The sequence below is a fragment of the Scyliorhinus canicula genome, chromosome 23, assembly GCF_902713615.1.
Source record: "Scyliorhinus canicula chromosome 23, sScyCan1.1, whole genome shotgun sequence".
NCBI classification, from domain to species: domain Eukaryota; kingdom Metazoa; phylum Chordata; class Chondrichthyes; order Carcharhiniformes; family Scyliorhinidae; genus Scyliorhinus; species Scyliorhinus canicula.
The window spans coordinates 17,219,498-17,237,117 of NC_052168.1; positions in this window are offsets into that span (position 1 = coordinate 17,219,498).

Genomic DNA, 17,620 nt, shown 5'->3' on the forward strand with positions numbered 1-17,620 from the left:
CGGACCAGGCAACTTAGCTGCTCTCAACATAACCAGACATTCCAGTACAACTATCACCTCATCCGTTACCTCTGCCAACTACACTTCAATCAATATTTTGTCAGATCCTCTTCCTTAGTAAACACGGAGACCAGTATGGTGGCACGGTAGCACAGTGGTTAGCGCTGTTGCTTCACAGCACCAGGGTCCCAGGTTCGATTCCCGGTTTGGGTCACTGTCTGTGCGGAGTCTGCACGTTCTCCCCGTGTCTGCGTGGGTTTCCTCCGGGTGCTCCGGTTTCCTCCCACAAGTCCAGAAAGATGTGCTGTTAGGTAATTTGGACATTCTGAATTCTCCCTCCGTGTACCCGAACAGGCGCCGGAGTGTGGTGACTAGGGGCTTTTCACAGTAACTTCATTGCAGTGTTAATGTGAGCCTACTAGTGACAATAAAGATTATGATAAGAACACATTTCAAAGTATAAATTACATTCTTTATCCATAGTAGGCCCTTTTCTGCCTCACTGGCAGCTTGCGGTTTACATAATGAAAAAATGAAAATCGCTTATTGTCACGAGTAGGCTTCAATGAAGTTACTGTGAAAAGACCCTAGTCGCCACATTCCGGCGCCTGTCCGGGGAGGCTGGTACAGGAATCGAACCGTGCTGCTGGCCTGCTTTATAAGCCAGCGATTTAGCCGAGTGAGCTAAACCAGCCCCTAATGGGAGTTGGAGTCGCTTTTATGTCAGCTACCATTGAATTCTCATATTCACTCCGACAGCCAACTTGTCCTCTGCAAGTTCCATCTCAGCTCAGTGCATTTGGCCTGGTTGTGGTTTGAAGAATTTGACTGATATGCGTCTCACAGAGTCTTTCTATTGTTTACCCAGCCATCCCAGGAGACCTGGCATGGGTCCAGTTGGCTTTGGGCCTTGTTTGAGTTTACAGAGCCTGTACCTGAAACACATCCGCCCTGCGGATCACCCATTGCTGCTTTACAGCTTGTCCCATCAATCTTTGGTTCCAAAAGCTCACCAACAAGGTTACACTGACTAATCTGTAATTTATCCTCATGCATATTTCTGAAGAAGGGTGTGACATTTGGAATTCTCCAGTCTTCGGACACCGTCCCTATATCAAAAGAGGTTTGAACGATTATGGGCCCAATACCTCAACTTCCTGTGTTTTAAAAGAAAATAAATTTACAGCGCCCAATTCATTTTTTCCAATTAAGGGGCAATTTAGCGTGGCCAATCCACCTACCCTGCCCATCTTTGGGTTGTGGGAGTGAAACCCACGCAGACAGAGGTAGAATGTGCAAACTCCACATGGACAGTGATCCAGAGCCGGGATCGAACCTGGGACCTTGGCGCCGTGAGACAACAGTGCTAACCACTGCATCCCCCAACCGCCTCTCTTGAATTACAGCCTGCTTTTCTAATGCCCCTTTTGTCAATTTTTAGCCAACCCAGTGTCTCAACTTCTGCACTGTAAATTCTATAATCATCAACTCCCTCCTCTCTCGCCACGATATGTGCAGCATCTCCTTCCTTTTCTGCTTCATCTTTCCCTCCATCTCATTTGTCATCCAAAGTGCTCTGGATTTGTCTGCTCTAACCCTTTCCCCTTTGTGGGAATGTGCATCGCCTGTACCTGAACTATCTCCTTTTCGAAGGCACACTTAGCACCTGAGGCGTGCCCCCTGCCTCCATGCATTTGGTCCCATTCCTCTTCCTATCAGCCATTTACTATTCATATGCCTACAGAAGATTTTAAGATTCCCTTTTACCTTAACTGCCTGCCTCTTGTCATACTCGCTCTTTGCTTCTTAGTTGTTTTTTTCCCCATTCCCCCTCCTAAACTTCTATATTCAGCCTGGTTATCAAATACATTTATCAACCGGACACCTCCCATATGCACCCCTTTTCTGTTTCATCTTTCCTTCCATCTCATTTGTCATCCGAAGTGCTCGGGATTTGTCTGCCCTCCCCTTTCCCGGAATATGCATCACCTGTCCCTGAACTATCTCCTATTCTAAAGTATTCTTTGTTCAGTTACAATTTTGCCTTCCGATCTTTGATTCCAATTTACCCGGTTCAGACCCGTTCTCATGCCAGTGACGTCTGCCCTCTCCCAAGAATTAATTTCATTCTGGATTGCTCCTCGCCTTTTTTCCATTGCTAAACTAAGCCTAATGTTGCTGTGGTCACTGTTCACCAAATATTCCCCATCTGATACTTGACCCACCTCATTCCCCAGAGCCAGATCCAGAAACTTTCCTCGCTCATTGAGCTAAAAACATACCAATCAAGATTCTCCTGAAAACTCTTCTCTTTCCCTCTCTACCCTTTACACTATTAGTGTATATTAGGATATAATATCCCCCATTATAACAAGAAAATCTGCCGTCCTTACCTGGTCTGGCCTACATGTGACTCCAGACTGACAGCAACCCTCAGGGTTGGGCAATAAATGAGACGCCCACATCCAAGAAACAAAAAATCTCCCCCAGAGTTAGTCCCAAAGTACCAGAAATCTAACGTCATCGAACACAGAATTCACAGTGCAGGAGGCCATTCGGTCCATCGAGCCTGCACCGGCCCTTGGAAAGAGCACCCCACTTAAGCCCACAACTCTGCCCCATACCCGTAACCCAGCAACCCCACCCAACCTCTTTGGACAAATGGAATTTTGTCCTCCATTGCTAGAGGGATGGAGTTTAAGACTAGGGAGGTTATGTTGCAATTGTATTAGGTGTTAGTGAGGCCACACCTGGAGTATTGTGTTCAGTTTTGGTCTCCTTACTTGAGATAGGACATACTGGCACTGGAGGGTGTGCAGAGGAGATTCACTAGGTTAATCCCAGAGCTGAAGGGGTTGGATTATGAGGAGAGGTTGAGTAGACTGGGACTGTACTCGTTGGAATTTAGAAGGATGAGGGGGGATCTTATAGAAACATTTAAAATTATGAAGGGAATAGATAGGATAGATGCGGGCAGGTTGTTTCCACTGGCGGGTGACAGCAGAACTAGGGGGCATAGCCTCAAAATAAGGGGAAGTAGATTTAGGACTGAGTTTAGGAGGAACTTCTTCACCCAAAGGGTTGTGAATCTATGGAATTCCTTGCCCAGTGAAGCAGTTGAGGCTCCTTCATTACATGTTTTTAAGGTAAAGATAGATAGTTTTTTGAAGAATAAAGGGATTAAGGGTTATGGTGTTCGGGCCGGAAAGTGGAGCCGAGTCCACAAAAGATCAGCCATGATCTCATTGAATGGCGGAGCAGGCTCGAGGGGCCAGATGGCCTATTCCTGCTCCTAGTTCTTATGTTCTTATGTCACCAAGGACAATTTAGCATGTCCAATCCACCTAACCTGCACGTCTGGGGGAGGAAACCGGAGCACCCGGAGGAAACCCACGCAGACACGGGGAGAATGTGCAGACTCCGCACAGACAGTGACCCAAGCCGGGAATCGAACCTGGGACCCTGGAGCTGTGAAGCGACAATGCTAACCACTGTGCTACCGTGCCGCCAAGTCCTCCCTCCTGTTTCTAGGCTTACCAGCATATGGCACTGGTAGCAATCTGGAGTTGACTACTTGCTATTTGCTAGTATCTTTCCTAACACCTCAAGTAGCCTGCCTTCAGATGGTGGGGATAATAACTAATGCACAATTAAATAAACATTTATTGATGCTGTTGAGTAGGTTGTAGTGTTAGGAGCTATACACTTGTAATGTTTTATTTTGCAAGGATAAAAGTTTTATCAGGTCTGGATACCACAGAAGTCACCAAGATTGGTGCAGCAAAAGTCGGTGAATAAACTCCAGGCGCCCAGGGAACAGTTGACTGGTACTTCAGGTGCTAATTAAAATATTACGGTCAGCGAGTATGAAAATTATACTTGCTCCGTGTTTGAGGATGACAACACAATGAGGTCATGAAACGGAGTGGTGCTTCCATGCAAACTAGCTGGCGTAAGCCACATTATCAGTATCGATGTAGTCTTGAGTAAGATACATATGTACATACGATTTGGAACAAGAGTCTTGGCACCTTGAGCCTGCTCCGCTATTTAATTAGATCATGGTTGATCGGATTACAAACTCAACCCCGATAACCGATAACCTTACACAGTGGTTAGCACTGCTGCCTGAGAGAGACCCGGGTTCAATTCCAACCTTGCGTGACTGTCAGTGTGGAGTTTGCGCTTTCTCCCAGTTTCCTGGGTTTCCTCCGAATGCTCCGGTTTCCTCCCCGAGTCCAAAGATGTGCAGGTTAGGTGGATTGGCCATGTTAAACTGCCCCCTTAGTGTCCAAAAAGGTTATGTGGGGTTACTGGGATAGGGTGGAGCCGTTGTCTTTCCATGGGCCAGTGCAGCCTTGTTGGGCCGACTGGCTTCCTTCTACACTGTAAATTCTATGATTCTATCTTCCGCCTTAAATAGGGGACCGCTTATTTTTAAACAGTGTTCCCTAGTTCTAGATTCTCCGACATGAGGAAATATCTTCTCCAAATCCACCCTGTCAATATACCACTCAGGATCTTGAAGGCTTTGATCAAGTCACCTCTTACCCTTGTAAGCTTCAGTGAATACAAACCTAACCTCTTCAAACCTTCCTCACAAGACAACCCGCCCATTCCTGGTAGTAGTCTAATGAACCTCAGATAATGAAGCAGTCCATGTCCAAATGCAGCAAGACCTGGACAATATCTAGGCTTGGACTGAAAGGTGGCAAGTTACATTCGCACCACGCAAGTGCCAGGCAATGGCCATCTCCAACAAATGTCAACCAGAAAAGGACTTATGCCAACTCTGTTTCCTGTTAGCCAGCTCATCTTCGATCCATGCCAATGTTTACCTCTGGGTCACTGTCTGTGTGGAGTCTGCACGTCCTCCCCCTGTGTGCGTGGGTTTCCTCCGGGTGCTCCGGTTTCCTCCCACAGTCCAAAGATGTGCGGGTTAGGTGGATTGGCCATGCTAAATTGCCCGTAGTGTGCTAATAAAAGTAAGGTTAAGGGGGGGGTTGTTGGGTTACGGGTATAGGGTGGATACGTGGGTTTGAGTAGGGTGATCATGGCTCGGCACAACATTGAGGGCCGAAGGGCCTGTTCTGTGCTGTACTGTTCTATGTTCTATGTACACCGCGAGCTTTGCTGTTAAGTAAGCCTTTTGTGAATAAGGGCAAAAATGAAGCTGTACAGATTATGATAAAGCGATTGTTTTTGAAACGGTAGTGGATCTGCAGTTTACCAATCAAGGTATTATACTCTTGAATAAAATCTGGTGTTTCTAACAAATTGTCTTAAAACTGCAATGAAAATGTGCTCTCCCTTCTTGTCTAAAGATGTGATTGATCAGCAATACACAAGGCTCAAAGAGACTAGTGCAAAATGTGAAATCTGTAAAAATGTATCAGAGGACACCTATTGCAAGCCTTTCATTGACATGCTACTTTAATAAGGCAGTTGCCATGGATCGAAAGGTACGGGACAAAGACAGAAATATTTTCTTTCTGCACTTGCTAAACATGGCAACCAGACTTAATCTTTCAGTAGTAATACATGGCAAGGACTAAAGAGTGATTGGAGATAAAAAGTCAGAGAGAAATAAGGACTGATTTGGGGCACCAGCTAAGTTTCTGACTGATAATGGTGTCAAATTTGCTAATGACGAGATTAGAGAGATGTGGTGAACACGTGAACACTGAGGTTATGAACACTGCAGCTCAAAGTCCATTCAGCAATGGACTCTGTGGAAGGAATCACATGGTGTTAGCTGAAAAGCCGCATTAAGTCTCAGGTCAACCAAACTGATCCCATCCTCTGTTGGGCGATGTCCCTCGTGTGCTAGAGGCGGCTCCAATTCTTTTCTACAGAGTCATAGAGGTCTACATCTGAATGCTTTACACGCAGGGAGAAAAGCTTTACATAGAACATACAGTGCTGGAGGAGTCCATTCGGCCTATTGAGTCTGCACCGACCCACTTAAGCCCTCACTTCCACCCTATCGCCATAACACAATAACCTCTCCTAACCTTTTTTGGACACTAAGGGGCAATTTAGCACGGCTAATCCACCTAACCTGCACGTCTTTGGACTTGTGAAACCGGAGCACCCGGAGGAAACCCACGCAGACACGGGGAGAACGGGCAAACTCCACGCAGACAGTGGCCCCAGTGGGGAATTGAACCTGGGTCCCTGGTGGTGTGAAGACACAGTGCTAACCACTGTGTTACTGTGCTGCTTTCATCAAGGCAAAGGCTTCGGAGAAGATTCGTCGAGGCCTAAGGTATCGGAAAAGACCCTCCGAGATGGATTTAAATTCTGGGGATATGGTGCATTATAAAAGAGAGGACCATAAAGAAGGGATAGGTCCTGGAAAGATAATAGGGTGTGATGTAAGACACTGGTTATCCAATGGGTAGTCAAACTACTACGGTTCACTCCTCACAGCTAATTGGGATTTATTACAAACTCTCAGAATCTGAGCAGCTGACAGAAAGCAACGAGGCGCCCTGTGCTGGGTTTTGAATTGGCAGTCCGGAGAAACAGAATTCAACAGGGAAGGGGCAGTTTGAGTGACCATGGTGTTCTGAACAGGGCCAGCGCATCCAAAGTCCAAGGGCCTTAAGTGGAGCCTCGGGTGGGATAGTGTTCCAGAGGGGACCAGTGAATGGAGGGATGTAACAAAGCTACTGGCAAGTTTAAATACAGGGCGACCGACTGGCAAAGTGGTGGATAGTAAGAAAGCCCGAGTTCTAATAACGGGTCTGAGAGTGAACCGGGCATTACAAAATGGCCATGTACTGGAGAAAGAGCATCTGACCAGATGAGAGAAAGATCTTACACAGTAGTCATCCCAAAAGACAGCAAGGTGCAGAGGCGGCGGCTCGAATAGATCACACACTGAAAGGAGAGCTTCAGAGCAGTCTGAGATGTCACTAGGAGCTTGAGTCCTCGTGACCGTGAGCTTTAGGTGACTGCAAATAAACAAAAAGGTCAACTAATGAGACAGGCTAAACAAAAGGAAGATGGTTGGAAGGAATTTGTAGTTTGTTCCAAAGTTTCAGTTGGAGGACAGTCAGCCTGGTCACAGGGGTGATTTTGTATGGAAGCGGTCATCGCAGATGGGACTTAACGCTAAAGAGAGGCGGGTTGCTCAGGAGTTTGAAGAGCGACTGGCCAAAACAGATGTTAGTGTGGACTTTGCCACAATGAGAAACGTAATCCTGAAAGTCTTGTCAGTTCTTTTGGCCACATATTCGTGCGAGTGCGCATCAATTAATAATAATAATCGTTATTGTGACAAGTAGGTTGACATTGAATCTGCAATGAAGGTACTGTGAAAATCCCCTCGTCGCCACATTCTGGCGCATGTTCGGGTACACGGAGGGAGAATTCAGAATGTCCAATTCAACCAACAAGTACGTCTTTTAGGACTTGTGGGAGGAAACCGCAGCACCCAGAGGAAACCCACGCAGACACGGGGAGAACCCGCAGATAGTGACCCAAGCCGGGATTTAAACCTGGGTCCCTGGCGCCGTGCAGCAACAGTGCTAACCACTGTGCCGCCCAAGTACTAAGTGGTACTAAGTACCACGACAAAGGACCTAAAGAAGGGTATATTTCCAAGGGCAAATAGAATATTGTTAAAAGTAATGCATTTTGAAATTTCCATCCTTGGGTGACTCAGAAAAACACAGAATTAGTTATTTTTAGTGATGCTTCTCAAGCTGATCTTCCTGATGGGAATTCAAATGCAGGTGGCTTCATAATGGTTTTGATGGACGAAAATGGGAAATGCCGCCCTTTGTACTGAGAAGTTAAGGAAGGAAAAACGGTTTTGTTCCAAGTACTTGAGCTGCAGAAACACTGGCCATGTAGAAGAACAGTGGATACGAGATTGTATTTGCCAATTATTTTTGGGGAAATTCTATACAAAGGGTGTGTTGAATGTTACACAGATCATTAGGTCTTCAGGTGGCTGGACAGCTGGTTGGTGATGCAGAGCAAGGCCAGCAGCGTGGGTTCAATTCCAGTACCAGCCGAGATTATTCATTAAGGCCCCTCAAACTTGCACCTCGCCTGAGCTGTGGTGACCCTCAGCTTAAATCACCACCAGTCAGCTTCCCCCCCGCCTCAAAAGGGGAAAGCAGCCTGTGGTCATCTGGGGCTATGACTTTATCTTTTTCACCCTACATAGATAATTTTTCCTTGCGAGGTAATGTTCACTCGGCAAAAGGTGTAAGTGAAACAAGATCAAGGATTGAACGCGCATGAAACAAACGTTAGAACAAGAAAGAACATTTCCAAGATCAAATTGATTGATGCAAATCATCAATTATCTGCTTGTTTCACGAGAATTGTGCTTGTACCAAAAGGTTATTCGGGTTTCAAGTCTTGTAATGTAACGCTTTAGAAATAATATGGAAAATCATTCCCCCCCCTCCCCTCCCCCCTTCCCTTTCCCCCCCCTTCCCTTTTCTCCCCCCCTTCCCTTTTCTCCCCCCCCTTCCCTTTTCCCCCCCCTTCCCTTTTCCCCCCCCTTCCCTTTTCCCCCCCCTTCCCTTTTCCCCCCCCTTCCCTTTCCCCCCCCCTTCCCTTTCCCCCCCCCCTTCCCTTTCCCCCCCTTCCCTTTCCCCCCCCCTTCCCTTTTCCCCCCCTTCCCTTTCCCCCCCCCTTCCCTTTCCCCCCCCCCCTTCCCTTTCCCCCCCCTTCCCTTCCCCCCCCTTCCCTTTTCCCCCCCTTCCCTTTCCCCCCCCTTCCCTTTCCCCCCCCCTTCCCTTTCCCCCCCTCCCTTCTCTCTCCCCCCCCTTCCCTCCCCCCCTTCCCTCCCCCCCCCCCTCTCCCCCTCCCTCTTTGTTTTGGACACCCACCACCTTCTGGGTGAAAAGGTTTTTCCTCACATCCTTTCTAAACCTTGGTCCCTCCACCAAGGGGAAGAGTTTCTTCCGGTCTACTCTATCTATGCCTCTCATAATTTTCCACATCTTGTTCATGCCCCCTCTCAGTCTCCTCTGCTCCAAGGAAAACAATCCAAGTCTACCCAATCTCTCTTCATAGCCAAAACTCTTCAACCCCGGCAACATCCCAGTAAATCTCTTCTGCACTCTTTCCAGTGCCATCGCATCCCTCCTATAATGTGGATTCCAGAACTGCACACAATACTCCAGCTGTGGCCTAACCAACTAAAGTGGACTACAGTAGTCACATTAAAACTGTGGCTACAGGTCAACGGCTAGGAATCCTACGGCGGGTAACTCACCTCCTGAAACCCCCCCACCCAAGCCTGTCCACCATCTACAAGTCAGCAGTGTGATGGAATACTCTCCACTTGCCTGGGTGAGCGCAGCTCCAACAATGCTCAAAAAGCTCGACACCATCCAGGACAAAGCAGCCCACTTGACTGCTCCACCTTGCACAAACATTCACTGCCTCCACCACCGACGAACAGCGGCAGCCGTGTGTACCATCTACAAGATGCACTGCAGCAACTCACCAAGGCTCCTTAGACAACACCTTCCAAACCCACCACCATCTAGAGGGACAAGAGCAGCAGATACCTGGGACCCCACCACCTGAAGATTTCCCTCCAAGTCAATGACCACCCTGACTTGGAAATATATTGGCCATTCCTTCACTGTTGTACCTTTAAGAAATGGGTGCTTATAAATGGGTGTGTATATAAATATCTGCAGTGAGAGTACCTTTAAGAAATGGGTGTTTATTACTGCAGTGATGTCAGAGAGTGGGTGGAGCTGGGCTGTCTGTCAGCTTTTTACTTTTGTTTTTGAGCATGGTGTGTTTTAGTTTCGTTTTCAGTGTTGGAGCTGAAGCCAGCCAAAGCAGGTGTACTGCTGTTCTCTCTGCCATCAAAAGACTTGAGCATTTAGTGAATTCAGAATTAGAAATGTTTTCAGTATTGACTTTAACCTGATGTGTTTCTGATAAAGGTTTTGTTTTTAAGTCGTATGGATGTTAAAACGGAAAGCTTAAAGGTTTACTTAGTGTTATAGTCTTTGGGGGTTGTATTTGAATTAATTGTTGCTAAGATGTATGTTTTAAAAAGGTTAACGTGAGTTCATAGAATAAACATTGTTTTGCTTTAAAAAATACTTTTCCATTTCTGCTGTACCACTGCTGTAGGAGTGGGCCGTGTGCTCCCCATACCACAATCTAGTAAAAGTTGTGGGTCAGGTGAACTCCATGATACACTTCGGGGTTCGTTCTCTAAACCTTGGCCCATTACACTGTCGCTGGGGCAACATCCTCGAATTCCCTCCCTAATAGCACAGTGGGTGTACCTACACCTCAGGGACTGCAGCGGTTCAAGAAGGCAGCTCGCCACCACCTTCTGCAGGGCAACTAGAGATGGGCAATAAATGCTGGCCAAACCAAAGACGCTCACATTCCGTAGATTAATTTAAAAAAATGTTTTATACAGTTCCCGCATAACCTCCTTGCTGTTATACTCTATGCCGCAGCTAATAAAGAAAGTACACCATATGTCTTCTTAACCACTTTATCCACCTGCTCTGCTACCTTAAGGGACCGATGTACATGTACACCAAGGTCCCACTCATCCTCTGTGCTTCCCAGGGTCCTGCCGTTCATCATCCCTTGGCTTGTCGTCCAGCCCAAGTGCAGGGCAACACTTATCCCGATTGAATTCCGTTTGCCACTGATCAACCCACCTGACCAGTCCGTCTATATCCTCCTGTAATCCAAGGCTATCCCCACTATTTACCACCCCAGCAATTTTCATGCCATCCACAAACGTACTACATATCTGGACTTAAAAACTGCTTGAACAAGTGCCAAGAAGTGGCCCATATCTATAGAATCAAAACTCATTAAGTGGTCACTTGAGAGAGAGAAAAGGCGAGGCCAGACAGAATGAAAAAAAACCAAAGTGAGATTCTCATTGTGACCAAGTGGCAATAAGTGGGGAGTAACCCAGCAGCCCAGGCCACAGGGGCCCCGCGGCCCCCAGGCCACAGGGGCCCCGCGGCCCCCAGGCCACAGGGGCCCCGCGGCCCCCAGGCCACAGGGGCCCCGCGGCCCCCAGGCCACAGGGGCCCCGCGGCCCCCAGGCCACAGGGGCCCCGCGGCCCCCAGGCCACAGGGGCCCCGCGGCCCCCAGGCCACAGGGGCCCCGCGGCCCCCAGGCCACAGGGGCCCCGCGGCCCCCAGGCCACAGGGGCCCCGCGGCCCCCAGGCCACAGGGGCCCCGCGGCCCCCAGGCCACAGGGGCCCCGCGGCCCCCAGGCCACAGGGGCCCCGCGGCCCCCAGGCCACAGGGGCCCCGCGGCCCCCAGGCCACAGGGGCCCCGCGGCCCCCAGGCCACAGGGGCCCCGCGGCCCCCAGGCCACAGGGGCCCCGCGGCCCCCAGGCCACAGGGGCCCCGCGGCCCCCAGGCCACAGGGGCCCCGCGGCCCCCAGGCCACAGGGGCCCCGCGGCCCCCAGGCCACAGGGGCCCCGCGGCCCCCAGGCCACAGGGGCCCCGCGGCCCCCAGGCCACAGGGGCCCCGCGGCCCCCAGGCCACAGGGGCCCCGCGGCCCCCAGGCCACAGGGGCCCCGCGGCCCCCAGGCCACAGAGGCCCCGCGGCCCCCAGGCCACAGGGGCCCCGCGGCCCCCAGGCCACAGGGGCCCCGCGGCCCCCAGGCCACAGGGGCCCCGCGGCCCCCAGGCCACAGGGGCCCCGCGGCCCCCAGGCCACAGGGGCCCCGCGGCCCCCAGGCCACAGGGGCCCCGCGGCGCCCAGGCCACAGGGGCCCCGCGGCCCAGGCGACAGGGGCCCCGCGGCCCAGGCGACAGGGGCCCCGCGGCCCAGGCGACAGGGGCCCCGCGGCCCAGGCGACAGGGGCCCCGCGGCCCAGGCGACAGGGGCCCCGCGGCCCAGGCGACAGGGGCCCCGCGGCCCAGGCGACAGGGACCCCGCGGCCCAGGCGACAGGGACCCCGCGGCCCAGGCTACAGGGACCCCGCGGCCCAGGCTACAGGGACCCCGCGGCCCAGGCTACAGGGACACCGCGGCCCAGGCTACAGGGACCCCGCGGCCCAGGCTACAGGGACCCCGCGGCCCAGGCTACAGGGACCCCGCGGCCCAGGCTACAGGGACCCCGCGGCCCAGGCTACAGGGACCCCGCGGCCCAGGCGACAGGGGCCCCGCGGCCCAGGCGACAGGGGCCCCGCGGCCCAGGCGACAGGGGCCCCGCGGCCCAGGCGACAGGGGCCCCGCGGCCCAGGCGACAGGGGCCCCGCGGCCCAGGCGACAGGGGCCCCGCGGCCCAGGCGACAGGGACCCCGCGGCCCAGGCGACAGGGACTCCACAGCCTAGGTGATAGGGACTCCACAGTCCAGGCTACAGGATCCTCATGCCTTGTTTCTATCCTTTGACTAATTGATGAGACCTGGCAAAATAAACGTTATCGGGTACATGAGCTTTTAGACTCGTTCTAGCTGTAAGGGTTTGTAATGTAATGACCCTGCAGCAGGCTTGGGTTTGCTGTGTAAAATGAGATCTTCTCTTACCTGGGAGCACTTGTTCACTGTTTCCTGTGGCCACATGCTGGGAGTCAAAGCTGTAAACGAGCCCCTGACAGAAGGTGCAAAACTCCCTGTTAAAGGAGATCAGATAAATGGAGTAAATGCCAGGACGTCATCACTGAGAAAGGCAGGCACAGCAGCACACAGGACATTAAACCTCACACCTGGCAGGTCTCAGGTGAGTCACTCGCAACTTAGGACAGTTCGAAAACAGGTAGACAAAACAAACACCAGAATGTTCACGAGAGACGGGCTCCATTCCGAACCACGCACTTCGTGCAACTTTGCGCCAGAGTTACTTTGTTTTACAAAGTGTTTAACGTGTAACTCGGGGAACCTGTGGATGATACAGCTAAGAATGTTTGAGATCATGACCAGTGTTGAGTTAGCTGATCTCAATCAAAAGAAAAAAAGAAAGAGATTTCTATTTCTACAGCACTCTCCTGACCCTGGGAAACCCCAAAGGGCTTTTCACCCAGTGAAATCCCTTTGGAATGTTGCAATGTAGGTAACATCGGATGAATTTACACACAGAAAAATTATCAGATAATCTGCTTTAGTGATCATAGAATCCCGACAGTGCAGAAGGAGACCATTCGGCCCATCAAATCTACACCAACCCTATCCCTGTAATCCCATTACCCCACCTAACCTACTTAAACTGCTGCAGTCCATGTCGTAAAGTCACCATAGTCCCAGAGGGATAAACTTTGGCAATGTTTTACAGTGAGAATTCACCACATGAAATCATAGACTTTACAGTGCAGAAGGAGGCCATTTGGCCCATCGAGTCTGCACTGGCTCTTCTTCATTCTTCTTCAAATGAAGTGTCATGGGATTTTTTTTTTTCTTTACACCCACCGGACCAGGATTAATGTATCCAAATGGCGGTGTATCCAAACTCACTCAGTCCTGCTCTGGGAGAATCAGCCTCGATTCATTTGTACTGGGGGCCTGGGGCTTGAACCCACCACCCCCTGGCTCAGAGGAGAACCAGAGCTGACACAGTTGCGAGGGAAGCCGCTAAGATGCTACAGTAGCGCCCAGCAACCCGTGCGCTAGGTAAAGACCTCAGGTGGGATGTCCCATGGAGAAATACTCTGCCTTCCTGCTAAGTCCCTGAACTCCCCATGTTCAGAATGGCCACTGAAGTGAAGCTATAGAGAACTGGCCAATAACTCAAAGAATGTGGGAGATGAGCAAAGGAAAAAGGAACTTTCTTGGCGGGGAAACGTCCCAGCAACTTCAGTGACAGCAGCAGTGCACGTCAGCATTCCAACACAGCGCCAGACAATGCGGGTTAGGTGGATTGGCCATGCTAAAATGCCCCTTCGGTGTCCAGGGATGTGCAGGTTAGGTTACGAGAATAGGGCGGGGTAGATGGGGGAGTGGACCTGGGTAGAATGCTCTTTCGAAGAGCAGGTACAGACTTGATGTGCCGAATGGCCTCCTCCTGCACTGTCGGGATATGATAGCTTTCCCATACAGCTATCACTGGAAGTCCCAGAATTAGCATCCAGCCCGAGGTCAACAGGTTCATCCTCGGCAAACTTTCCAAAATTTGCCAAAAACATTTGCTGCCTGTTGATGCTTAGCACAGTGGGCTAAACAGCTGGCTTGAAATGCAGAACAATGCCAGCAGCGTGGGTTCAATTCCCGTACCGGCCTCCCCGAACAGGCGCCGGAATGTGGCGACTAGGGGCTTTTCACAGTAACTTCATTGAAGCCTACTTGTGACAATAAGCTATTATTATTATTACTTAAAACAGACATTGTGCCTCGGGAAGCAATGGATCTCTGGGAATAGAGCCGTTCATACATTGCTTTTCATATCAACTAAGTTGTCATAGTCCCAGATGACCATAGGCTGCTTTCCCCTTTGAGGGGGGAGAGCTGACTGGTGATGGTTTAACCTGAGGGTCACCACACCTCAGGCGAGGGGCAAGGGTGAGAAGGGTCATGAATAACCTCAGCCGGGAATTGAACCGGCGATGCTGGTCTTGCTCTGCATCACGAACCAGCTGTCCAACCAAGTGAGCTGAACCGGCCCTGGTATACGCTTTTCATTTACTGTCTATGTGACTGTGGCTGAAGGAAAGACACATGCACAGAAATAGGCAGAGACACACAGTGAGGTAGGGAGAGAATACACAGATGCTGCCAACATGCACAGGAACACACACAAACACATAGGAAGACACAGAGGCCGACAGGCAAACATACATAGGATTACATGCAAAGAATTCACAGAGTATAAACAGGCCATTCAGCCCAACCTATTCATTAGGCCAACGCAAGCCTCCTATTTATCCCCATCTAACTCGATCACCGTAACCCTCTATTCCCTGCATAAGCCAGCCTAGCCTTCCTTCAAACGCATCGATACTATTCACTCCCCGTGGTAGCGACTGCCCCATTTTCATCACTCTTTAGGGAAATAAGTTCCTAAGGGGGGGGCTCGGTGGCGCAGTGGTTAGCACTCCTGCCTCACCTCGCCAAGGACCGGGTTCGATCCCGGCTCAGGGTCACCGTGTATGTGGAGTTTGCACATTCCTCCTCCCCCCCCCCCCGTGTCTGTGTGGGTCTCACCCCCACAACCCAAAAAGATGTGCAGGGTAGGCGAATTGGCCACGTGAAAATGACCCTCAATTGGGAAAAAAAAAAGAATTGGGTACTCAAAATTTATTTTTTAAAAAGTAAAAGTTCCTTCTGAACTTCCGATTGGATTTCTTGCTGACTGTTTTACATTAACGGCTTCTGGTCATGCTCTCCCATACACAAGATATCCACCCGATCACAACTAAACTTTCCCGGTGTTTCAAGGACCTCGGATAGGTCAGCCCCTCATGTTGTGAAGGAGGTAAGACATCCAGCCGGACATCTCCTGGTATCTTCCTTGGACGTCGGTTTCCCCACCATCCTCATATCTGCGTATCATTTTTTCATAATAACGTTGCTGGGAACTGTACATCCAGCTGTGGTCTGACCACAAGGTACAAGTTTCCAATTCTGTTCCTCCCGGAATGAACATCAGTTTGCTTTGCTGGTCTTCGTTGCAACTTTCAGTGATTTGTATATTTGTCGCCTCTTTGCTCCTCTGCCCCACTCAGATTCTTATTTTCTACCTAACGTGTGACCTACTCGTCGTTCTTCTCAAGTCGCATTGATCAATACCGAAATTCAACTATATTCCCATTCTGTCATTTCGTTAAAATCTTCTTGCAATTTGTTGCACTCAGACCTCCTCGATATTAACTATAACCCTCCTGAGTTTGGTGGCATCTGCAAATTTAGAAATTGAGCTTTTAATTCCAGAAAGTCTTAAACCGTTAAAATAAATTATGAGCGACAGGGGTCCCAGCATTGGTCCGAGCGGAATACCGCTGACACTCTGAATAACTCATTCCCACTCTCTGCTTTCTGTCGAGGCCAGCTAGTAATCCATTCTGTTCCTTGTCCCCGCGAGCTCACATTCTCTGCCCTTATTTATTAGTCTATTATGTAGTGCTTCATCAAAGGCCTTTTATAAATCTATACAAGACACTACATTTCGGTGAATGCACTTAGATGGAGGTGCACTATAGTTTAAATTACAGCTATTTCCAAAGCAAAATAACAGGTTTGATTTTTAAAAAATTATTCATTCACGGGATGCGATGTCGCCGTCAAGGCCTGTATTTGCTGCCCGTTCCCAATTGGCCCTGGAGAAGCAAGGTGAATGGAGGAGAGAGTAGGTGCGATGGTGCAACCTTGTTTGACCCCGGGGCTTCGCTGGGAGATGCTTTTCACAGCAGAATACTTTTTCAAAATAAATTTAGAGTACCCAATTCATTTTTCCAATTAAGGGATAATTCAGCATGGCCAATCCATCTACCCTGCACATCTTTGGGTTGTGGGTGTGAGACCCAGGCAAACAGTCTCACTGTTGAATGGGGAGAGTGTGCAAACTCCACACGGACAGTAATCCGGGGCCGGGACCTTGGCACCGCGAGGCAGCGGTGCTAACCACTGTGCCGCCCCATTCACAGCAGAATACTAACTAAAATCTAGATCATCATTTCACAAATAAGGGGCAACAGCCAGAAAATGTCCACATGATTAGTTGTTATTTGTCGAACTAAAATAGAGATGAAAATGAAAAAAAAAAATGAAAATCGCTTATTGTCACAAGTAGGCTTCAATGAAGTTACTGTGAAAAGCCCCTAGTCGCCACATTCCGGCGCCTGTCCGGGGAGGCTGGTACGGGAATCGAACCATGCTGCTGGCCTGCTTGGTCTGCTTTAAAAGCCAGCAGTTTAGCCCAGTGAGCTAAACCAGACGAGTCACGTTGCTTTGAAGTTGCAGCTATTGCCTGGGCTATACCGCCTATTGCAACCAGGCCTCAAAGAACAAACAAACATACAAATTAGGGGCAGGAGGAGGCCACTCGGCCCCTCGAGCCTGCTCCGCCATTCAATAAGATCTGATTAGTAACCTCAATTCCACATTTCCATGTCTGCGTGGGTTTCACCCAATAACCTTTCACACCCTAGTTCATCAAGAACCTATCCAGCTCTGCCGTAAAAACGTTCAAAGACTCTGCTTCCACCGGTCTTTTGAGGAAGAGAGAGTTCCAGAGACTTACGATCCTCAGAGAAAACAAATTCTCCTCATGTCTGTCTTCAATGAGCAAATCCTTGTTTTTTAAAATAAATTTGGAGTACCCAATTACTTTTTTTCCAATTAAGGGGCAATTTAGCGTGGCCAATCCACCTAACCTGCACATCTTTGGTTTGTGGGGGTGAAACCCACGCAGACATGGGTAGAATGTGCAAACTCCACACGGGCAGTGACCCAGGGCCGGGATTCGAAACCGGGTCCTGAGCACTGTAGTTCCAGTGCTAACCAGTGTGCCGTCCCCTCCTTATTTTTAAACAGTGACCCGAGTTGTAGATTCTCTGACCAGAGGAAACATCCACTCTACATCCACCCTGTCAAAGGCCCTCAGGATCTTAAAGTTTTACTCAAGTTGTCTCTTACTCTTCTAAACTCCGGTGGATACAAACCTCACTTCTCCAACCTTTCCTCATAAGACAACCCACCCATTCCT